Here is a 25,543-nt window from a genome sequence, read left to right as displayed (position 1 = left end):
GGCAAAGGTGGCAGGGACACCTGCCGGGGAGAGTATACATTCTCTATTTCACAGTGTTTCTGGCAAGTAATTAAATATTAAAGAACATAGATTAAACCTATAACAGTGGAAACTATCATGGTTTTTCCATAATAATCTCACTTAAAACATTATTTTCTGTTGTTACCATAAGGCGAGTGTTGGGCCATGTGTTCAGGGTTATTTTTTCTGAAAATTTTAAAAAATTAAAAAATTTGTCATCTGCAAAAATTCCAAAGAAAATACTAGCCAATAGAATATAACAACAATACATTAAAAAAATAATACATCATGATCAAGTGGGGTTCCTTCCAGGGGCACAAGGATGGTTCAACAAATGCAAATTGATCAATGTGATGCACCACATAAGCAAAATAAAAGATAAAAATCATGATTATATCAATAGACGCAGAAAAAGCATTTGACAAGATACAACATCCATTATGATCAAAACACTTAATAAAATGGGTATAGAAGGAAAGTACCTCAACATAATAAAGGACATATATCACAGACCGTCTGCTAATACACTTAATGAAGAAAAACTGAAAGCTTTTTCTCTAAAATTAGAAACAAGACAGGTATGCCCCCTATCACCACTTTTATTCAACATAGTATTGGAAGCCCTTGCCAGAGCAATCAGGCAAGAGAAACCAATAAAAGGCATCCAAACTGGGAATTAGGAAGTTAAATTACCACTTTTTGCAGATGACATGATTCTTTACATAGAAAACTCTGAAGATTCCACCAGAAAACTATTAGAAACAATAAACAAATACAGTAAAGTTGCAGGATACAAAATCAACATACAAAAATCCATTGTATTTCTATCTACTGACAATGAAAGTTCAGAAAAAGAAATGAAAAAAACAATTCCTTTTGCAATTGCAACAAAAAATATAAAATACCTAGGAATAAACTTAAACTATGTGAAGGACCTATATGCTGAAAACTATAAGACACAAAGATAGTCCATGTTCATAGATTGGAAGAATAAACATAGTTAAAATGGCCATATTTCTCAAAGCAATATACAGATGTAATGCAATCCCCATAAAAATCCCAATGGCATTTTTTCAAGAAATAGAACAAAAAACATCAGGTTTCTATGGAATCACTACAGACCCCAAATAGCCAAGCAAGCCTAAGAAAAAAGAACAAGCCTGGACGTATCACACTCCCTCACTCCAATTTATACTACAAAGCGACAATAATCAAAACAGCATGGTACTGGCAGAAAAACAGACACACAGACCAATGGAGCAGAATTGAGAACCCAGAAATAAACCCACATATATATGGCAGATAATTTTCGACAAAGGAGCCAAAAACATACAATGGAGAAAAGAAAGCCTCCTCAATAAATGATGCTGGAAAATTGGAAAGCCATGTGCAAAAGAATGAAACTAGATTGCTATCTGTCAGTATATACCAAAATTAACTCAAAATGGATCAAAGACCTAAACATAAGACCTGAAACAATAAACTGTACAAAAAAAAAATAGGTACTAAACTTATGGATGTTAGGTTCAACAAGCATTTTATGAGTTTGACTTCAAAGACAAGGGAAGTAAAAGCAAAAATAAATGAATGGGATTATATCAAACTAAAAAGCTGCACAGCAAAAGAAACCATCGACAAAATAAAGAGGCAACCAACTGAGTGGGAGAAGATATTTGCAAACAATGCCTCTAATTAGGGGCTAATATCTAAAATATATAAAGAACTCATACAACCCAACAATGAAAAACAAATAATCCAATTAAAAAATGGGCAGAGGAGCTGAAAAGACACTTTTTTCAAGAAGACATACAAATGGCCAACAGATACATGAAAAAAGGCTCAATTAACTAGCTATTAGGGAAATGCAAAACAAAACCACCTCACACCTGTTAGAATTGTTATCATCATCAAGACGAATAATAACTAGTGTTGGAGAGGCTGTGGAGAAAAAGGAACCCACTCACACTGCTGGTGGCAATGTATATTGGTACAACCACTGTGGAAAACAGTATGGAGTTTCCTCAAAAAATTAAGAATAGAATTACCATATGACCCAGCAATCCTTCTTCTGGGTATCTACCCCAAAAATCTGCAAACAGTTATCTGTAAAAATACATGTATCCCTATGTTCATTGCAGCATTATTCACGGTGGCCAAGATACAGAAACAACCAAAGTGTCCGATAGATGACTGGATAAAGAAGATGTGGTAAATATATACAATGGAATATTACTCGGCCATAAGAAAAGATGAAACAGTGCCATTTGTGACAACATGGATGGATCTTGACATTATCATGCTAAGAGAAATTAGTCAGATAGAAAGAGAAACATATCTATTCATCTACCAAAGGACATTTTGGTTGTGGTATATATACACAATGGAATACTATTCGGCGGTAAGAAAAGATGATATAGGAACATTTGTGACAACATGGATGGATCTTGAGAGTATAATGCTAAGTGAAATTAGTCAGACAGAAAAAGCAGAGAACCATACGATTTCACTGATATGTGGTATATAAACCAAAAACAGCAAAAGAAGAAGACAAACAAATCAGAAACAAAAACTCACAGACACAGACAATAGTTTAGTGGTTACCAGAGGGTAAGGGGGTGGGTGGGAGACGAGGGTAAAGGGGATCAAATATATGGTGATGGAAGGAGAACTGACTCTGGGTGGTGAACACACAATGGGATTTATAGATGATGTAATATAGAATTGTACACCTGAAATCTATGTAATTTTACTAACAATTGTCACCCCAATAAATAAATAAAAAGAAAAAGAAACATATGACTTTACTCATATGGGACATAACATTGAAAGCGACAAAGGAACAAGACAAACAAAGAAACAAAAACTCACAGATACAGACAACAGTTTAATGGTTACCAGCAGGTAAGGGGGGAGGGAGGGAGATAGAAGAGGGAAAAGGGGGTCAAATAATGGTGATGGAAGGAGAACTGACTCTGGGTGGTGAACACACAATGCAATATATAGATGATGTACTATAGAAATGTACATTTGAAACCTATATAATTTTACTAACCAATGTCACCCCAGTAAATTTAATTTAAAAAATTAGTCATCAGGTCTGTAATGTAAACCTCTTTATTCTTCATTCTTCTGGGAACATTGGAGGCAAAAGGAAAATGGAAACTAGAAAACTTTATCTTTAAAACAACGTATTAATTTGTCAACCAAGACATGTTGGTTTCTTATTTTTTTACTCACTTAACTTCTTTGACTCCTTTAACTTGTCATAGTAGTTATGAGTGTATTGGAGGTTTATGGCACAATGAAACAGTAGAGGAAATGATGGAAGGACCCTGGGAGTCAGAGTGAGAAAGACCTGGTTATGAGCTACAGCTGCATCACAGTAAGGCTGTGTGGCCTTGGTCCACTTTTTGAGCCACGGTATTCCCATTTGTTAAGTGGTGCTCAATATTTTACTAACAGTATTGTGGGGGAAGAGGGTTAATATGTCCAACTGTCCAGTACAGTTCCAGACTAAATAAATAACTTAATTATTATTATTACCATCAGTATCATATGAAAACTAACTTTTCCTGAATTATTTGCTACTCAAGATACCTCACATGCAAAAATACTTCTATAGGAACTTTATAATTGCTGAAGTGCACAAAACTCACTCAGACCTTCCTCCCAAGCAAAACACCCGCCCAAAATATCACTCTTAGAGAACTTCTAAATCAGAGCTCAGGCCCAGCTGAAGCCACATGGACCTTGGGATACAGGGAGCCTAGCAAACGTAAGTGAAATTTCGGTTCAGCAAGTGGCCTCTATGCCCCACCCCATCCTCTACTCAAAAAATAAAACTTCGTTGAGATTTGTCAGTGTTGCAGGATTCACCCTAGCTATTTCCTCCAGAACGAAAAGGCAGGGGGTGATCAGTGTCTCAGGCAGTGAGCCGATGAGCAGGATCTCCCTATACACAAACGTGGCGATCCGTCGTTCAGTGAGTCCCATGAACCCCTGATGGAACAGCTCTGCCCTCCTTCACCAGACACCAAACCTTTAGAGAAAGTGCTTGTGAAGCTCAAAGAAATTGCTCTTTTCCATGGAGCTTTTGGCTTCTCTGGGCTTGTTGGAAGTCACAGCTGCTTCAGTGGCAAGGATATCACTCTCAGAAATTCAAGAACATCATGTTTCAGAAATTCAAAGTACATTTCTAGAACAGTCCGGACACCAAACTTTCGAGGCAGGATGAGGGTCAGGCATTTAATTGGGTATTCAAAGCTTCATCCTTTGGCCATCATTGACTATTGGTCATCACTGAAAATGTCTATTTCTATACACCATCATGTCAGGCATTGGTGGGCCAGGCCTGATGGCACTTGCAGGGCCATTCTGTGGCCTCAGAACTTGGCCTCAACAGTGCGTGCAGACAGCTCTGTGGTCATCTTATTTCCAAAAACTCCCAGAAAGCAGTGCAGGCCCATGGCCACCCCAGCCAAGACTGAGATGCATCTGGGTCATGGAGAGTGGAGAGAAGGCGCCAGGTACTCACTACACAGCTTTACAACACAGGCTCATAAGAGCCCTGAGAGAAAAACATTAGTATTCCCATCGGACAGATGGGCAAACTGAGGCTCAGGGAGGTCCCAGGGTGCCCAAAGTCACAAAGCCAGTGGTGGCAGTAGAAGGGGGTAGCATGAATCCTAGGTCAGATTTTCTAGTGGCTGCTCTTTTTTTTTTTTTTTTCAGTGATAAAATAGTTTTAATGGGAGGCTTTCTGAAAGAAAAACTTTTTCTTGTGCTATCAAACAGCCAGTTTCCCTGCTTTGGGTTTCCTTGGCGGTGCACTGGCTGAACCCCTAGCCCCACCAAAAGGTAGGACGTTACTCTGACACTATGTGCAACCCCTTCACAGGTCCAGAAGCATGTCTCAACATCAGGAGACTGGCATTAGCAGGCAGTCAGTCAGTTGAAGGACTCCTGACTATTTGTTGGCACTTAAAGACTAGTCACATGAGGTGAAAAAGGGAACAGACACTCCCTGCCCAATGTAGCCAATGACCTTGATTGGGACTTATTTGAGCAACTACCTTTCCCTCTGCTTAGAACACGGCAAAACCCAGCCACTGGTCTCCGCGTCTTTCTCACTGGGCTGAGTCATTTTCTTGAACACTAAGTCCTACTATACTGTCTCAGCCTCATCCAGAAACTTCTGGTTCTGTCTTCACCCATTGCCCAAAGCCTGTCAAGTGAGAATCCCATCACTGGGCTCCAGTGAGGTCAAGGTGACTAAAGGTGGATAGCAAAGGTGGGAAGCTTTCTGGGGTCACAATCACTTTCCACCTTTTTGGACAAAATGTATTTTCTGGAAATAGGAGATTTCAACCAAAATTTGAATCCTTGGTTCATCTGACAAAGTACTTGATAGCACTTACATCTTGGAAATACACTTTCTGCTCTGGCCTCTCACATAATGCATCTTCCATGTGACCCAGGATTTGCAATACGAGTCAGTCTCCCCCCGGGGTCCTTGCCTCTTGTACTCAACCAGAGCCATTTAATTTTCAATGTGGGATCTACAAATGTGTTTTCAGGATATCCATGAATTTTCTGTAAAACTGTATGGGCATGTTTGCGTGTGTATATGTGTGTTAGATATGCATTTTTCCTGGGGAAGGACCCACAGTTTTCATCAAATTCTCAGAGGGGTCTCTGACCCAAAAAAGATTCGGAGAACTCAGAAGCACTGCTTTAAAAGGAACTTTCATTTCTGTCAGATTGGCCAAATTTCAACATAAAGTGGGTCAGCACGATTAAAAGCTGAAAAAAGTCAAGGATGGGAAATTTAATGTGTAAGATTTCAGGGAAATTAAAATAAATCCTCCAATGGAGTAAATTATGCAAAAAGATTCCAATAAAATAGGGAATCATAAGCTGTGGAAGAGGTTGGGGGACAAGAATAATATGAATCCAGAAAGAGTAAGAACCAACGGAAATGCCAAATGGAGAGGAAGTTCTAAACAGGGTAAGTAGCAATTCCAGTTCCCAAGATGTGTGTTGTTCAGAAGGTAGGCTTTACAGACAGCTTCTTTAGGCTGCACACCAGTTCCTATTTTTACTTAAACCACTGAAAGAACTGTGTATGCAGCACAGAAGTCCTGGCATCAGGGACCAACCTGCTGACGCGTCAGAACTGCTCAGTGATGAGCTAATTAAAATTCTATGGTCTTTCCCAGAGATGGCTCTGTTTTTAACCTAAATATGTCTGTCACTTCAAGTGTGAAGTTTACATTTTTTTAAGAAAATACTTTACCTTCTTAACATTCCCATGAATAATTTAGCTTAGCTGATAATTCCTCCAGTCTCCTTCAACCATTTCTTCTAAAGACAGATGGGGATATTCCAGGCAGAAGGGAACTGATAAAACCTTATGAATCCTTGTCCCACCCTGTAGGGTCCCTAATTAAAAATACAAGGACAAAAAAGTTATGACAAAAAAGGACTGTAGCCCTAGGATTTTAAAAATCACTATTACCATCCGGTAATTTTCCTCCAACCCTATATTCAAGGCAATATCCACCTCACAAATGTTTTCCAAAGGTTCATGTGTAACTTGCTTTTTAGAAACGATGGTGTAAACATATATTCAGGTTCTCAATTAGAAGTCACATTTTTGAGGGACCCCAGACTAGTCTATATAAGCATGTCAACCCAAAGGCTGTTGAAATGCTTCATACTTATAATGTGTGTGTGTTGAAACAATATTGCTTCAATATTAGAAATGTTGAATATATCTTAAGCATAACATTTTTCTTGTGAAAATTTCCCTTACATATAGGTTCACCTCCATATTCAAGAGAAAAAAACAAAAACAAACTCAGTATACTGTAACCACAATTAATAATTGTTAAGCATCACACTTTTCTTTGGGGAGAAAGAGGCAAACTACAGGAAACTAGATCCACTTTTATCAGGATGACTGCTAGAGCCTGGACAACAGTGTGCACTGAACTTCACTTTATGGAGTATAGTCTATGCTTCCATTCAAAAAACATATTTGGGGGATTTTTTCCCTCCAAACTTATTTTTCCATTATTTTCTTTATAAAACTAAAGGTGGTTAGCCACATCTAGGAATGCAAAAAAATCTTTATAAAATTAAGCTTTGGGGAGAAATGACTTAAAGGGAAATTATTTAATAAAACAATTTAAATGTTTAAACAAATTCTAAAGAATCTTGAGCTGCTCCTTGAGGAACTTCGAGTCTGATGGGGGCAGAAGGGGTACATGTGGACTTCCAAGGGCAGGCGGCCTTGGATCTTGGTTCTGACTTTGCATGAAGCTTTATGGAGGCACCCCTGAGCCTGAGAGAAAGCCATCTCCAGGTGGACAAGGAGAGAGGGCGGTAACCCGTCAGAGTTGCTCAGAGTATCAGCCAGGTACCCTGAGCTGGTCCAAGGCTGCCACAGCTGTAACTACAGGAAGTTCCTGGAGTGCCCCATGCCACCACCCTTCTGCAGTCTGAGGTATTGGGGCTTCCTGCTCCCCTCAGTACCTCTCACCCACGTGTCCAATGGCTGGCTCAAACTCCAAATTAAGCAAGTTCTGCCAGTGACCTTGCTTGCGTGTGCCTATACTTGACTGCCTTGTAAACATTTAGTGCAGTGGAAACATTGATCCTGGTTTAGTTTTAATAACTTGATCTCTTGAAACCAACAGGGCCTTCAAAGCAGGACATCATGGACTCATTTCTCCACACACCTGCGGAAAAGATCTCCTGGCAGCAGACTCCCTGCCATCCGCTCTTGGTCCTAGAGTGGCACAGCAGGCCTTTCACGGGCTGACAAGAAGGAAATCAAGTGTTCAGTTTAACGAACACATCTCCTACCTGAGACTTATTTGCCCATTCAGCTGCTCCCGAGAACATGGCCTTATTCTTATAAGGGGAATCTGTTTATTTTATTTACTCTTTAAGAAGTATTGCGACACAAATATAAGCTTAGGTGAAAAAGTGTCTTTGTTCCTCTCCTTGAACAAATGGCCATTTTATTTTGCTGTTTATCCGGTGCCATGGTAACCAGCATGATTTGAGATTTACTTTTTAGACTTAGGAGTGACAATTGAAATTCAATTTAGCAAACATCGATTGAGTGCCTACCAAGTGTGGAAGATAAAAAGATGGATGAGACACTCTCCTTCCTCAAAAGGACACATGTCAGAGTGCTAAGAACTAGACTAGGAGTCGGCAAACTTTTCCCATAAAAAGTCAAATGGCAAATATTTTAGGTGTGGGCCATGTGGTTTCTGCTGCAATGATTCGACTCTGCCACTGCAGTGCAAAGGCCGCCATAGACTACAGGTGATGTATGAGCAGGGCTATGTTCCAACAAACCTTTACTGATGGACACTGAAAGTTACATTTCTTGTAATTTTCACATGTCACAAAACAGTAGTCTTCTTTTGATGTTTTACAACTCTTAAGAAATTTAAAAAGCACTCATGACTCGGGGACCATATAAAAAAGGCAGCTGGCTGATTTTGGCCAGTGGCCGCAGCTTACGGACTTCTGGGCTAGAGTCTCAGGTCTGGCCCTTCCTAGCTCTGTGGGGGAAGGGAAGTTGCCCAGACTTCCTGAACCTCGCTGTCCTCATCTCTAAACTTGGGATGAGAATCTCTGCCATGTGTGTTCTAAGAATTAGATACCTAAAAAGAGAAAACACTACACGAATATCAGATGATCTCCTTCCTGGAAGGACATCCTGTTTGGTGGTGACAAGGACACTGATAACAACTAATCTTCCTGCATATTTGTTTACTGCTAGGCATTGTGTTAAGTGCCATGCACTTTTTACAGTATTTTATCTCATCCATGATGACATCGATTTTAAGATGCATCATTATTGAATGTACCACCAAGAAAGAAAGCGCTGCCAGTTAACTTCTGACACAGCACTGACTCTGAGATGCGTCCTGATTTCACAAATGCTAATGTGTGTGTGTGTGGTGGGGGTGAGGGGGGGCGGCTGCATTTTAGCATCTCCTTTAAGCCCACAACCAACCTAGGATAGGTACTACCTAGTACCCACTAGGTACTATTATTGTCCCTATTTTGAGGAACTGTTTCTAGTCTCCGTTCAAATAGCTAGAAGTGCCAGTGCTGGCATTTTTACCATGGGCAACCTTGTCCAGAGTCTGAGCTCTGCCTTAAGGGCATGGATGCCTGGAAGAAGGCTGAAACAGATGGAGCTTTAAATATGAAATGGCAAGCTCAAGAAAGTCTGACACAAATGAACTTTTTCATCAGTGAGAGAGGAAACATACATGCCAGTCAATCATGCACCTCTGCGGTTTCACAGTAGGGTGTGAATGCAGTAAGAGGCAACAGGGAACAGGAAATTTAAAATGCAGAATAAGCACGGCAAGATGCACTAACATCGGAGCTTGCAGACCCCTCTAACAGCTGTATAGGGAATGCTGTCTAGCTCAAGGAAGGATGGGAGCAGATGCTAAGAGTCTGTAACGTGAACATAGCTGGACAGGAGGAGGCAGCCAGGGAAAGGTTCCTTATCCTTGAGCTTTACTTTCTTGTGCGAAAGAAATGTGTGTGGGGTGTGGAGCCCAAAGGCCAGGGGACTGGGGAATCATGCTCCCCTGGGCCACGCATCCTCACTGCACAGGGGGCTCAGGACGTGCTCCAGCTTCTCAGCTTGGCCATGCATGTCAATCACAGCAAGCTGGAGGCACAACACTGGTGTTAGATGCAAGCCTCTGAACGCAGAACTTAGGGGAGAATTTAGGCCAAAAATCTCTTTCAAATTCTGATTTAGATTTCCTCTCAAAATTTTGGCCTCAAATCTTCCCTTCTCCCATTATTTTGTCACCAAATATTTATGAAGTCAAAAGCTTGCTCGACATGTAACTTCAGCCTGTGTCATTGTACAGGAAGGAGCCAACAGAGTGGACCTGAGACTGCTCTCCTTAGAAAGGCCTCCTTGCAAGGCTGGCCCTTGGCAGCTGTCTGGGAATTTGGATTCCAGGCGTCCACCCACCATTCCCTAACTGACCAGCATGGCTCGTTGCACCTACAGGGTTTACACAGACAATGTGGTTTATACGGAGCACCTGCTTGCCTTCGGGGAGGGTGGAGTTTGGTACGTGCCAGGCAGAGGGTGTCTGTGTGACCAGCTCCCGGTAAAACCCTGGGCACTGGGTCTGAACTGAGCTTCCCGGGCAGACAGCATTCCACACGTGTCACAGCTCAGTGCTGTGGGAATGAAGCGCGTCCTGTGAGACTCCTCCAGGAGAGGACTCTGGAAAGCCTGAGCCTGGTTTCCTTTGGACTTTGCCCCATATGCTTTTTCCTTTTGTTGATTTTGCTCTGTGTTCTTTTCCTGGAATAACTCACAGCCAAACTAGCTGCTGAGATGCCGAGTCCCATGAGTCCTCCAGTGAATCATCAATCCTGGGCATGGTCTTGGGGACTCCTGACACAGCCATCCTCAGCCAATTCATTCCAGATTGCTGTCCTTCTGAAATAGTGCTGTGCCAGCATGAGGCCTGAGGGAGAGACGGAGGTGCTTTCTGTACTGACCAGGAAGCAGAAGTGCGGGGTAAGTCAGGTACCAGGTTCTCGCTTGTTCCATTCAAATGCCGGCATGTGCTCAGGGAAATATTAACCTTGTGATTTCTGCCCTTCAGAAATTTTCAGCCAAGTACAGGAGACAACAGTGGAGATGATGATGATGATGGTGATGGAAGCAATATAGCTAATACTTATCCGGCGCTTATTCTGTGCCAGGCACTCTCCTAGCACTTCCCATGTTAACTCTTTTAATCCTCACAGCAACCCTGGGAGTCAGGCAATTTTATTATCTTCATCTTCACAGATGAGCAAGTTGAGCACAAAAGGTTAAGGACCGCTCCAGGCCACATAGCTAGTTATTGGCAACACATCCTCTGGCTTCAGTAAGTGAGTTGTTAACCAGTACACCACACTGCCTCTCTCTGGACATAGAGATAAATCCTAATTAGTATAAACAGGTCCAACTTCACCTATATCTTTCAAAAATGTAGTATTTATTCTACCCAACATCACAATTATCTTTGTGTATGTTTTAATGCCTGTGCTAGACCCTGAGCTGTGTGGCTAGGTGTGTGCCCAATGCATCTTTGCGTTGCCTCTGTGGCACCATGTTTTGTACTTGGTAAGCATTCAGATGCAAATGAATGAAAGAGCATAACCATCCAGGTGTTGGAGGTCATCTCAGTCTAGAACTGTGATGACAGGTCTTAGGGAACACGTGACATTGAGGGGGATCTCAAAGTTAAGTTCCAAATAGGCATTCCATGTGGCAGTAACCATATGAGCAGAGAGGTGGACCCAATAATGACCACAGTAACTTGAGAGGACCAAGAGGTGACTGGCTAGAATAATGGGTGTGCCTGGGTAAAATCAGGTGAAATCTAACTATCATGACCCTTAAATGAAAACCTAGAGTTACAAGCAATGGGGGAAGCCAGTGAGGAAGAAAATGACAGGGACAAAAGTGATGATCTGATAAGATTTATTTGTGGCACAACAGAGGGATGCATGGCTTGATGGGCCAGAGCCCTGGAGCGGGCTGAGGCATTGAGAAACACTGCAAGAGTCTCAACAAGATGTAAGTCAGCACAACATATGGCCAGAGCCCAAGAACAGAGGGGGTTTCAGGGCCAGACCTGCTGCTAAGACAAGTAGAATCTTGGACAACGGAAACTTTGAGCTGAGGGGTGGTACCTGACAATCTCCGACATTCTTTCCCACTTTAACCTTTTAGGAGTCTAAGATTTGGGTTGGAACTAGGATGGTAGCTGTAAGTTTTAAGAATCATTTCTAAAGAGAATTGATGGAATCTGGTATGTAATTAACAGTGGCAGAGGTATTAAAGATGACCGAAGCGTGAGTGCAGAAAACTGAGAGAATAATGGTGATGTTCATGGGAGTAAGACGTACAAAGAAAATTCAAAGACATTTTTTATTTCACACACAAAAAATATACTTAAAGGAAAAAAATCATCTCAGCAGCTACAAGAAGTGAGACTTTGACAATAAGCTACAAGAAAAAAAAAGAGCAAAAAAAAATTAAAAGTAAGCCCAAGAGAAAATGACTTAGTTGGTAGTTGTTTTATCCATCCTTATTCATTATTTAGCATTTTCAGTACTCCCAGCTTTAAAACAAACCACCCCCTGTCAAAATATTGCTTACACACTGTGGTTGAGTCTCATTAATTCTCACGATTATATCTGAGCACATTCTGTGTTTTGAAATAGAATATCAGCTACTGACCCTCAGGAAGCTAATTGCTTTTCCACATATTCAGCACAGTTATGCATCCAACTAAACAAGTCACTTACCATGGTAGCGGAGCACTACTGTGAGCTTTACTGCCCAGGGATCAACATGGGCCAGTGAGCTAGTGCCCAGGCTATGACCGTGGGCAGAGACGGGCGTTCTGCCCAGTCCTACTACACAACCGGTTTCCAGCAGATGTAATTTACTGCTCTTTGTACAGTGTCTCTTTGTACAGGGAGGGGACTTAAAGCCTCTAATGTGCATATCTGTATTGAATATACATGGCTGGTGTTACATGTGATAGGATAAGCAATTCTGCAGTTGCTCCCTTCCAGTTAATTATCTTGCTTTGTACACAGATACTAGGTCACTACTGGCAAAGACCAATTTCTGGTTTAATGGGGCAGAAAGAAGAGATCTAGATATAAATGTCTATCAACTGTCTCTATTCTTATTAAAATATTGTGCTTAGAGGAAAACACATGACTATTCCATTTACTTGAATTTGCCTTTTAAGTAGCTGGCAAACTAGGAATTTTAATAGTAGAAATAAGCTCATTTGGTGCTATGGATATTTCAATTCCATTTCTAGCAGGCATTAGGAAGCCTCTTCTATACTCTATCTTTGAATATTTTATAGCCATATATATTTCTTTGGAAAAACACATTGCATTTGGGATAATAAAGGTCCTGCAGATTTTATTACGCAATTGTGCCAGTAAGACCAAAGCAGTAAATACCAATGCTGGCTTCAGAATACAAATGTTTATTGTGCAATAATTTCAGAGTGGCATGCACTAGTGAGAAGCCAGACCAAAGACTGGACACCCAGTTGCCTCCTCCTCTCACTATCTGATGTGAGCAATTCACTTAACCATTGCTGTGCCTTGGCCAGAGGAGGCCAAGACCAAATCTCAGTGCAAAGTGAATTCCCCCACTGCTCTCCTCTTACGCCAACCTTTCTGAGCCAGGTGAGAGCTCCTATGAGACCCGCCACTTCCCACCACCCCTTCTACCTCCCTCTGCTCACATCATGTAGCTCCCATTTCAGTCACTATGCACCTCTTCCTCTATAGAATGTGCCTTTCTATCTCTTTGCCACTAAATACCTGCATTCTAGCCCTCCTGCCCACAGGAAGACCTTCCCAGCTCTCAAAGCTCATGTCTTTCTTTTTTCTCCTAAATTTCCAATGGCTTTTAGCCACTCTGTACCAATCCTTAATCCATTCACTTATATTACACATATGTAAGTGTCTGTTAAAAACAGTTCAGTGTATTTAGGCACAGCTCACTGTACAACTGTGTTGGGTCAGTTGGACAAAAACCAATGGGACAATTGTTAACCTTGTAGGCTAGCTGGAGAGAGACAAGTGAAGCTGGTTATAAGAAAGGCAACAGTAAAGTCGGGCAGGGTTTCACTACAGTGAGACTGGCCCCCTCACTTGGGGATTGGGGGGATGGAAAGATCTGTAAAGAAAAACGGCCTTTTGTGCTTGCCTGGGCAGCACATGTACTAAAGTAGTTAAAAGGATACAGAGAAAAATAGCATGGCCCTGTGCAAGGATGGCACACAAATTTATGAAACATTTCATATTTTTAAAAAGAAAAGAAAAAGGGAGATGAGGGTAAGGGGGATCAAATATATGGTGATGGAAGGAGAACTGACTCTGGGTGGTGAACACACAATGGGATTTATAGATGATGTAATACAGAATTGTACAGCTGAAATCTATGTAATTTTACTAACAATTGTCACCCCAATAAATTTAAAAAATAAATTAAAAAAAGAAAAAGGGCCTTTTGAGTTGGTCCAAAGAGAAACTGGTAGAATTTGGAAATGCAAATGGTGGATGAGCGGTAAGGGCATTTCAGGGAGAAGGAAGCGGACAAATGAAGGCATGGAGAAAGGGCTGGGTATAGAAAGGAGGCAACACAGGAAGGAGGACAATGGGGAATAACACTGCAGAGTCCTTCACTGCTCAGACCTCGTGTTCTCTGGGGGGCCCCTCAGGACCTCTTGGGGGGGCAGCTGCCCCTGTTGTGCCTAAACAGTTGAGAGACTGAGTGCAGATTTTTTTTCTCTCTCCAGTCTGTCAGCAGCATGAGGGCAGGCACCCCCTTTCCTGGCTTTGGTGCCGGTCACCTCCAGGGCAACCGTGTGGTACATGAGGTAAGACTGCGCCCCAAGTGTGCAGTGTAGCGAACACCGTTAGCTGCATTTGCAAAGTGACCTGTGCCAGGCTCAGAGACAGTGTGGCAGCAGTACTGGGAAAGGCAAGGGCAGGGCAGGGAGACCAGTCAGGACACTACTGACACACCAGCAGGCCCTAACGACACGGGGCAGGGCCTGGAGAGAGGCATTCACGCCTTTTCTCAGGAGCCTTGTCTCCTCCTTGAGCACATCAAGGCCCTTGCGCAGAGCCCAGCAGCCACTAAAACAACAAGACATACGGTTTTGCCCGACTGAGGACACTGCTGTTAGGTAACTCCTGTGAGTGTTTCCACCACAGACCAGGAGCCACATGTAAGGATGTCTGAGGTGTCTGAAGGGCTGCGTGACATCGTGATGGAATCTGTTTACATGGAAACTGGCAATAACAGCACATACCTAAGCCATGTGTGACTAATTCCTATGTGCCCTCAAGTCCTCCTTCCACAGTCAGTATTACCAGCAGCCCCAGAGACTTTGTACTTCTTGCTCAGCTGACCTAGGATCCTCTGCCCCTCTTGCTGGGCCTACCTTCGTCAGGTCGGTATGCTGGGAGGCCAGAGGTCAACATGGCCAAAAGTCCATCAAGCACAGGCAGTGAGAACCTGGAGCGTTCTCCCTGCATTTAATTCAGGAATTAAAGGCTGAAACGTCATGAAACCCTCAATCCATGTATTAGCACTTACTCCTGTAAGATATGAGGGAAATTTAAACAAAGTTTTTACACAGTGACCACTGCTATTACTACTACTCAGACAACAGGCATCAATTTCCCTTGAAAAGCCATTATTTCTTTTCTTTTTTGTATATTCCCCGACAACTATGATTTCCTTTCACCTTCTGAGGGGCATTAGCTGCTATTCTGGAGGTTAAATTCTGACTCTGGTTCAGATATCATCTGTCTGCCTTAAGTATGTCTTTTCACCTCTCTTAGGATCAGATTTTAACATGAAGGATGAGCTGGACTGTAGTCTGTGCGCTAAGCAGCAGCTCAAGCAAAGCCCGTCTTTACAGGACGGCCTGGTCTGGTGTTCCCTGCCAGCCCGCCCCTGTCTGCCCTGTGTTCTCCATGAAGTCTGACTCCCTTAATCAGCTCCCTGGAGATTCCCTCCTCTGCCTGGCCTGCTTGTGAGACAAGCTCCATATTGCTGAGTGCAGAGTGGACCAGAAATTTAAACCACACTTCTCTGCCAAAAGGGCTTAGGCATCTTCTCCCCCAAATATGTTTTCTTCTTGGCAAAAGTCTGACAATTTACTAGATTATAAGCTCTGAGGGAAAGGCCTACCTTTTAAATGATAATCTATAAACTTTTAGAGTCACCAAATGCTCCTTGAGAAAGTTCAGGGTGTGCTTCCCATTGTCAAGGATGAAATTTATATCGCATGCTATGGGACACTATTAGTGAGCTAGAGAACAGCATGCAGTAAATTCAAGGTATTTCACTTGCAGGGCCTGGGGTGGGAGAGGGGAGGACAGACGGTGTCTCCACTTGGTTTTGGAAATTTTAACTTATGGAGAAGAGAAAGGCAAACATACCTGGTGGGGGTTGGAATGCTGCCAGTTTTTCCTTTCCCCTAATATTACATTTCTCCCATTAATTCTCCTTGCTCCATATCACCTTAAACACAAATTGAAAACCGAAACCTCTGGAGTATGTGCTTAAGGCAGAAACTTACGCAATTCAAACTGAAGTCGTGCAGCTGGGGTGGGCTCCGGTTACTGATAACCACTCAGCAAGCCTCCCTCAGTTCCCAGCAGAAGCATTTGAAAACATACCTGCAGTTTTGTTCATTAGGGCTAAGGAACAATGTGCAGACATTTTCCCCAATGTCAGGGATTTCAGAACAGGATCAATTTGAACTTCTGGTGAGAGAGAGAGAGAGGAGAGGGGAGGGAGGGAGGGAGGGAGGGAGGGAGGGAGGGAGGGAGAGAGAGAGAGAGAGAGAGAGAGAGAGAGAGGATGGGGGGGAGAGAAGGAGAGAGAGAGAGGAGAGGGAAAGAGAGGGAGGGAGAGAGAGAGAGAGAGAGAGAGAGAGAGAGAGAGAGAGAGAGAGAGAGAGGATGGGGGGGAGAGAAGGAGAGAGAGAGAGGAGAGGGAAAGAGAGGGAGGGAGAGAGAGAGAGAGAGAGAGAGAGAGAGAGAGAGAGAGAGAGAGAGAGAGAGACACTGCATGCGAGAATGGCAAAGAGAAAAATATGAAGAACGTAAGGACAGGGCGGGGAGAGGGTGAAAAGTACAGAAACCCTAGATAATAACTGTTCAACAGAAACTTGTTTAATAGAAAACAGGTCTCGGCTAGAGCAGTGCTTGATATGCGAACAATATGCTGACTCTACAGGGCCAGTGGGGTGAATGGTTTGCCCAAACTCAATGTGTTAAGCAGGTTTTGGAGATGTTTAGATGGAAGATGCAAATGGACAGGAATCAGTTTGGGCAAATAGGAATGATATTGTTGAACACAATACCTATACTAATGTATCCTGTAATATAGTTGGGTATCATGTTAGTAGGTCTTCCTACTAACTAATAACTAATAATTGCAAAAAGAATGACTATTCGCAATTATTTTTAACCTTTTAAACAGCAATTACGTTTGTACCAACCTAATATTTCAAACCACAATAATAAGGAATTGATAAGAATATTCAAGGAAGTAACTAATTTGGCTGTATCAGTTAATAGTATTTATATGCATTTGAGTCCCATAACAATGACCTGCTAATGAAACAGACATTTCTTGACATTATCATGAAACCAGCCACTTTGGTAGATTTATCAATATCTACAATCAGCATGTACAAAGTCCTATGGAACTGGACTCCATTTTTGGAACTTTTTACTATAAAACTCTATACACCCAAAGTCAACACTAATATTCTTTCATATCAGTTCTAAATCATGTAAAGTCATTTAATAAAATTGTACAAACAAGCTGTTTACAAGGACAGAAAACTGCAGTGGGTTTGTGTATTAGTCATGGGCTCTGCCAGGCTGCAATAATAAATAACCCTTAACAATCTCAGAGGCTTAAAACATCATAAGTTTATTTCTTGCTCATACTACATGCCCACTGAAGGCTGGCCGGGGGCTCTGCTCACCTTGTCACTTGGGATGCAGGCTAAAAGAGCAGCCACCCTCCTGAATATTGCTAGTTGATGTGTTAGAAACTTAGAGAGTCTCTCATAGGTAATTAAATATCCCAGACCAGAAGGGACATGTCATTTCTGCTCACAGCTCATTGGCCCAAACTAGACATATGTACCTGCCCAATGTCAAGGGAAATGTTGGCAAAAGGCACCAGTGACTTCCACACTTTGTTGTGTGGAGTTGAGTCTTCAAAAATACTTCAAATACACATATGTGAAGACAGTGACACGACTCCCTGGATGCTTTGTGTCCTTAGAGAAATAGGTGATGTGTCTAGACCACCTTCTATGTTTCCTTCATCAGAGCCCTAAAACCATCACGTGGGACTAACTAAAGTCCCGTTGAGGCACAGATCTTTGGGAGGTGAGAACCAGAACCCTGCCTTAGCATCGTCTACCTGGTCCATTTACCACAGCTCCTGTATCACAGTGGAGGCTCAGCTCTCTACAATTTTACACCCTGAATTTTTTTTTCAGGGACCTTTCACTAGAGAAGCTTTGTCTGTTCTACCACAGGTTGGGCTACCACAGGTTGGGCTGTATGGGGCTGAGCAAGTCACCTCAGTGGTAAGGGATTTCAGGACCATTTCCCAGTAATGATGTCACAGTAGCCAAACTTAAAGCTTTAGTCGTAACATCATGAGAAGCAGTGTCATGGTGAAGAATGGGGACTCTTCAGCCAGACACACTGGTCTCAATCTTGGTTCTAGTACTAGCCAAGAGACCCTGGCCAACTGACCCTCTTGTAAGAGTGGGACAATAATAGCACCTTCCCTCTGGGGTCACTGTGAGGACGGAAGGAGGAGTACAGAGCTCAGTGAGCATGAGGGCTTGTTCTTTCTATAGTCTTTCTCTCATCCGCATCATTTCGACCTCCCCTCAGCCACACTTCTTTCAAACTAATTTGCTACCACAAGGAGCAAGCCACATGCCTCACAATAATCCTGTGAGGTAGGTATAAGTATCCCTACTTAACTAAGGAAAAGACCACGACTGACTCAGGATTTCAGATCTGTCTGCCTGAGCCTATGCTCTTTCACAGCAATGTTCTACCTGGTCTTCCCAATGTCATGAATACAAGGGGCCACTATAATGCACGGAAATAGTCCAAGTTGTTCTTCCACTTGTACTTAGAACTCTTCTAAGAGGCTGTTCTGCTCAATTGGACAAATAAGAGACAGTATTTTCTCCATCAGAATATACTTGGAGTGCTTCACAGAGTGGAGGCACCAACTCTCAGTTCATTGCATGCAGAGCACGCCAGGCTCAAGCCTCAGATGCTAGACCTGAATAGGGGAAGAAAGAGTTGGGATGAAAGATGGTGAGATTGATATCCAAACCGTCCTAGCCTGCAATTGAGATATATAATAGCAGTAATTTTATTCATTGCTTTGTAATGTAGTCTACATATATAACCTGTGGACATTTAAGAAGTCCTTTGGTTCTAGTCTGAAAATTGCTACCTTTCCACCTTGACTAGAGCCAGATTATTTTACCTATGGCCTTATAAGGTGCAATAAACCGACTCTTTGTCCTTGTCTATACTAGACTGGTGGGGGGAGGGGGGATTCCCCCTGGAAAGCACAGGCATGGTCAAGTTTTCCACTCACTGGCCCAGTAGCAGGACTGTCTTCCCTTCCAACTAGGGAAGTTCTCTAGAGCAGAGGTTGGAAAACTATAGCCACAGAACAAATTCAGCCTGATGCCTATTTTTGTAAATAAAGCTTTATTGGAACACCCATTTTTATGTATCATCTATGGCTGCCTTCATGCTACAATGGCAGAACTGAGTAGTTATAACAGAACTGAATGGTCTGCAGAGCCTAAAATATTTACCATCTGGTCCTTTACAGAAAAAGTTTGCTGAGCCCTGATCTAGAGTATTATGGCCAGGGAAGGTGCAGGGAGGAAAGAGCTTCTGCCAAACAAGAGTGATACTGCTGCTGATGACCAGTCACAGGCAGGACCTCAGACCAAAGGGCACATGTTTCATTTAACAAATATTTTCTTAATGTGCCAGATACTAGGACGTAACAATGAGCAAGATAAACTCAATCTCTGCCCTTTGGCAGTTAAAAAATGTGTGTTGGGATAAAGATGAGGGCATAAGGAAAAGAGAAGGAATAGAGATATGTAAAAAATCAAGTATAGGCCAAATAATGGTGATATATTCATACATCAAGGAAATGAATGAATTATAGCTAAAAGGTCAATATAAATGCATCTCAGGAATAATGCTTAGTGAAAAACAAACACACAGAAGAATATATGCTGTATGATTTAACTTACTAAAGGTTCAAAAACATGCAAAACTAAATGATATATTGTTTATGAATAATAACAGATGAGGCAAAATTATAAAGAAAAGCAGGGAAAAGAGTAACCCAAAAGTGAATCTTGTGTTTACTAGGAGGGCACGAGTGAGAGTGGATGGCTGGAGGGGGGCACACAGGGCAAAAGTAACGATCATATTCTTCCTCTAAAACTGGGGGGCGAGTACACAAATGTGCATGATGACAGAACCTTTATATCTGACATATATTCTATTAGTATTTTTATATCTACTCAATACTTAAAACTAAATTCTGCAGGTAGAATCAGTGCTGTGCTTCTGTAACAGACAGTGGCGAGTGCTGGGGGCATATAGAGGAGAGGCCACTCGCTCAGAGTGAGGGTCAGGAGAAAATCCCCAGGAAAAATGGCACACATGTCCCTTGAGGACTTGGTGAGCAAATTTCACCCTGAGAAAAAGTCATAGAAGAGTGTTCTACCAAAGAACAGCCTATGCAAAAATCCAGAGATGCAACAGATTGCAAAGTTTTTGAGGAACTGAAACCAGCAAGTGAGGGCAAGCAGGGCTGGAGAGCGTCCATGGGGGCCACACAGTGAAGACTTAGAAGCTACAGTGAAAAATGTGTCCTTTATTTCCAGAGCACCGTGAGCCTTTGAAAGATTTAAGCCATGGAGTAAAGAGACGTGATCAGAATTGGCTTTTAAAAAGATTCTGCTTGATGTGGCAACATCAGTTTATTCTGCGATGCTCAAGTCCCCGTAGATATGAGGGGTTGAGGATAATGCCAGTTCCTGTGTGTACGTAGCAAGGAGGGACACCGCCACTACTCAGACAGAACCAGGGAGGTGTCAGGCTGAGATCACCACACACCTCATTAACACAGCACATCTGTACTGACTACTGATTGCTGCGCGTGGGAACACCCACATGTTGTGTCAATGAATTTTCTGTACAGTGAATTAAATACTAGTACACTAGTAGAGCTTACAATTATAAACATATTCCACGGTGAATCTTCGCAAAGCAGATGCTCCTTCTCTAAAATAAAGAATCTCCTACCACTTGTCAACTTTATAGTAATAGATTTTAATCTGTCTGACTCATTTTAAACATTCTATCTAAAAATGCTTCTTAATTCTTTAAAAGTAGAGATGTGAAAACTATAAATGCTATAAATATATTTTAAAATAATATTCGTAGGAAAATCGGTTGAAAAACATATTTCTCTGGCAGCAAGAACAAACATGGATATATATGTTATAAAGACAACAAAACATAACAGCACTGCCTTCTGGTTTTATCATCACACCACCTAGTTTAAATTTATACTTTAATTACTAAATAATGACCATATTTTTTGCCCGCTGTTACTTGCATTTAAAAAAATGTCAACATATGCTTTTATTTATTAATGCTCGTAGTAAGTTTGACCAAATCTTCCAAGACAATCTCCAAGGAATATAGTAAAAGTCCTTAAAACTGTATGATCCAGCAACTCCACTTTGGAGTACATACCTAAAAGAACTGAAAGTGGGGTCTCAAACAGATACTTGTACAGCCAAGTTCATAATAGCATTACTCACAATAGCCAGAAGGTGGAAACAACCTGATTGTCTAGCAACTGATGAATGGATACACAAAATGTGATGTATACGTGCAATAAAATATGATTCCATCCGAGAAAGGAAGGAAATTCTGACACACGCTACAACATGGAAGAACCTTGAGGACATTACACTCAGTAAAATAAGCCAGTCACAAAAGGACAAATACTGTAGGATTCCATTTATATGAGGTTCCTGGAATAGTCACGTTCATAGAGACAGAAAACAGAATGGCAGCTGCCAAGGTCTGGGAGAGAAGGGATGGGGAGTTAGTGTTTAATAGGGACAGAGTTTCAGTTTTGCAAGATGAAAAACTGAGATGGATGTGGTGATGGTTACACAACAATGTGAATGCCCTTAATGCCACAGTGTCTCAAACTGTACACTTAAAAATGATTAAAATGGTAAATTTCATGCTATGTATACTTGAACAAAATAAAACAAAAAATTCCAAAGCATGGATGTCTAATTGCACCACACAACTGCTGAGTTTATTACAGACTGTACTTGTCTTTCACTGTTAGACCTAATTATCTTGGTTCCCTGAAAAGTCTGTGGGTTTCTTGGCGAAGTCCTCTGAGGTGACAGGGAGTGCTTGACCAGGGTCAGGACATCCCACCCACCTAGTTCTGGTACCCAACACACGTGCCTGCCACTGGCCCCTATGAAAAAACAAAATCCTCTGTCTTCAACACTCTTCAGAGGATACTTTGTTGCCAGGACAGAGAGATGCATTAGAGCTGGGATGTTGTGAGGGCAAATTTGTCACCTAATTTTTTTCAGCTCACCTTCTCTAAAGAACATGTACAGAATCATCCATTAGGCTGCCAAGATCCTGCAATAAGTGCCCAGCTCTGAATTCAAGCAGGACGCTGCCAAATTAAATGTACTGCACTCTGAATGATGCGGCTCTCAAATTCCCCATTAAACAGTAGTCCCTGCTGGACACGAAGAGATTTTAATAGGCTTTAAAAAAAGAACACCTTTCCACACTCCTCCTAGGTCTTTGATTATCTGGCTTGGTGGATTTATTAAATGACCCAGCTGATGGTAGGTAGAAACATGACACTGACACCATCGAGGCTCTGAAAGCATACCGTGAGGAATTTGGAAGTGGATCTGAGGAAAGGTAAGAAATCGAGGCAGAAAGGGATGCTGGTGAGGGAGGAAGCTTAGCAGGCACCGCAGGAAGACAGACAAGCCTCAGAGCTGAGGAGAGAGAAGGAAAACTTGTTTCACTGAAACCACAAACAAAGCCAACATCTATGAATTCCGTAAGTGGGCACTGGTAACTCATTTCTCCCTATTCTTCCTCAAAATGTGTGCTTGTTTGCCAAGTTGGGGGAGGGGCTCGAAATAAGCAGCCATGGGAGGCTCAGGGTTTTTCTAAGATAGCCTTGTTCTTAGTGCCACAGAGGAGACTGGCACCACTGGGTGACAACCATCCCTGTGGGCGGAGGGGGTAGGGGACTCTGAAGGCCCTTGTTTCTCAGCAGCCATGCCAAGCATTGTTGGACACAGCCCCAGGGCTCAGAGCGGGCTTCTGGGCCAACCCTTTTGTTCTACAGATGAAGGAAGTGAGTCCATATGTTCCATCCATCCCACTACTGGGTATATATATCCAAAAAAATTGAAGGCAGGGTCTTAAAGAGATATGTGCACACCCATGTTCATAGCAGCAGTATTCACAATAGCCAGAATGTGGACGCAATCTAGGTGTTCACCGACAGATAAATGGATAAACAAAATGTGGTCTATATATATAATGGAATAGTACTCAGGCTTAAAAAGGAAATTCTGACCTGTACTGCATGGATAAACCTTGAGGACATTACGGAAATCAGCCAGTCACAAAAGGACGAGTACTCCGTCATTCTACTGATACGAGGTTCCTGACGCAGTCAAACTCATGCAGACAGAGAGTAGAATGGTGGGTGCAGGGGCTGGGGCAGGGGGATGGGGAGTTAGTGTTTAACGGGACAGAGTTTTAGTTGGAGATGGATGATGGTGATGGTTGTACAACAATGTGAAGGTACGTAACAGAACTAAGCTATACACTTAGAAATGGTTAAGATGGTAACTTCTATACTATGTGGGTTTTTTTTTTTTTACCACTATTAAAAAATGTTTACGTATATGCAGAGAATTTGAGTGTGAAAAGAGAAGTAAGCTAGTGAATTCTGAGTGAACAGTCAGGGAAGGCATCTTTTAGGAGGGAAGTTGGGAGGAGGGTGTGATAAATGTGTAGACAGAACTCTCCAGCATCTTTCATTTCTGCTGCTCCCTGACTGCCCCACATTTCTACCTTTTCAGGCTGTTTTCCTACAGTCACCTCCTCCTCCAACCTCATGAAGGTCTAAGCTCCTCAGGGTGACAGAGTTAATGCATGGTTATCTGGCCTGAGGCCTGTGAGGGAGAAAGTACAGGGAAAGCTTGTCCGCCCTGCTGTGAAAGCATCAGAACGTGTCCACGCAAGCCAGGCACAAGGGGACAGGGTGCTGAGGTTTGCATTTCAAGTTGTTGTCAATGGCTTAAAACCCACCAGCAGAACGCCACGTCTATGAATGGAGAATGGCCTTGCTGAGACCAGCTTCAAAGGTTTGACCCCATCGTTTGCCTTTTTTTGCTAACTTTGCAAACTCGATGTCGCTGGTCCTCAAAAAATAATACTCAGCCAAAGGGCAGGCTAATATATGAAAGTGACATAATTTTGCATTTCAAAAAAGACCCAGTTAGGAGTGAAATGAACAGACTTCTGGCACGACATTACCAGGACAGTTGCTACCATCTGTCAGTTGGCTCATCTTGAACAGTTACCAGCTGTGAACCCCAGTCAGGCATAAGGGAATGGGGTTTTCTTTACAACCTCTTGGCCTAATAAACCCCATATCCAATGAAACAGAAGGAAAAAATGTTCAGAAGTAAAATGCGTGATTGCTTGGAGAACTTACATACTTTCAGCCATCTCAAGCAACTGACCTCAAATCGTAGAATGTTCTAATAAGATTTTTAAAGAAACACCTCCATAAGAATGCAGAGAGATCTAGGCACGTCCCGTGTCCCAATACCTGCCCCACTCTCTCTTTCCTCCAGGCCCAAAGCCTAGTCAAGTCCTAGTGCGAACCTATGTGTGGAGGCCAAGAATTCTATTCATGTCTGCAATGACCTTAGTCCACAGGCTCTCCCACAAGAAGTCCTCAGGTCCCAAGTAAACCTAGCGCTCCAGGGGGCCCAGATTTCTGGGGTATACTTAGTGCTTGCCCGCAGGCTTAGGTATCTTGTAAGGAATAACCTGGGCTGAGATGCATTCCCTACGGGCACTTTGGCTCCATTTCACTATCAACCTGGCTCACATGCCAAAGGCTGGATGAAAACTGGGGCGCTGGCATGTACCCCGTGCTGGACACCCGGCCTTCCTGAGTTTGGTACGCATAACTGAACCCTGAGTGAGGATGCAGAGTATATAGAACTCTGCTTCCTTTATTTTCTAAACATTAGTTTCAGGTCCCACGGGCTTAAATAATACTCTGGTTATCTGTCAAATCACTGGTTGGACAGAATTAGAGCCCGAGACTCTAACAGTGAAGCTGGAATCCTTCCTGAAAGCCCCACACACCAATATGAGTGAACCAGAATGTTTACTGTTGATGTTGGTTCTTTACTATAAATGAATTTGGTGAACTGCATAGATGGAATGTAGAGAAATGATACCCTGACTCTTTACAATGATGAAAAGTTTCTTAACTCACCCAAAACCCCTTGACAAGATTTTTCCTCATCTTTTAGTGATGATTACTCATTCCTCAAAATTTCTTATTGACTCTCTACTGTGGGAGGCACTGTACTATATACAGAGGATAGAAGATCCTCTCTGTCCACTTCTCATGGAACTACAACGAAGAGAAAAGCAAATACTCATGGGAGAAGTCAACTACTAGTGGTAAGGTAGGAAAAGA

General features: G+C 42.4%; 1 protein-coding gene, 1 long non-coding RNA gene and 1 other non-coding gene across 5 annotated transcripts in view; 2 read left to right on the top strand and 1 right to left on the bottom strand.

Annotated features, from left to right (window-relative positions):
- Positions 1–25,543, bottom strand: part of SLC22A23 (solute carrier family 22 member 23) — a 182,934-nt gene that overhangs the window by 95,162 nt on the left and 62,229 nt on the right. The window lies entirely within an intron of this gene.
- LOC148755757 (uncharacterized) lies at positions 10,525–24,346 on the top strand. The gene is made up of 3 exons (XR_016018688.1): positions 10,525–10,612; positions 14,424–14,504; positions 20,622–24,346. It is a non-coding gene; the product is annotated as an uncharacterized LOC148755757 (long non-coding RNA).
- LOC141572515 (U6 spliceosomal RNA) lies at positions 13,824–13,932 on the top strand. The gene has a single exon (XR_012497843.1). It is a non-coding gene; the product is annotated as a U6 spliceosomal RNA (small nuclear RNA).

Source organism: Rhinolophus sinicus, chromosome 14 (genome assembly GCF_057876585.1).
Source record: "Rhinolophus sinicus isolate RSI-liver-muscle chromosome 14, RSI-T2T, whole genome shotgun sequence".
Taxonomy (NCBI): Eukaryota; Metazoa; Chordata; class Mammalia; order Chiroptera; family Rhinolophidae; genus Rhinolophus; species Rhinolophus sinicus.
This window is presented reverse-complemented; position numbering and strand designations above follow the sequence as displayed.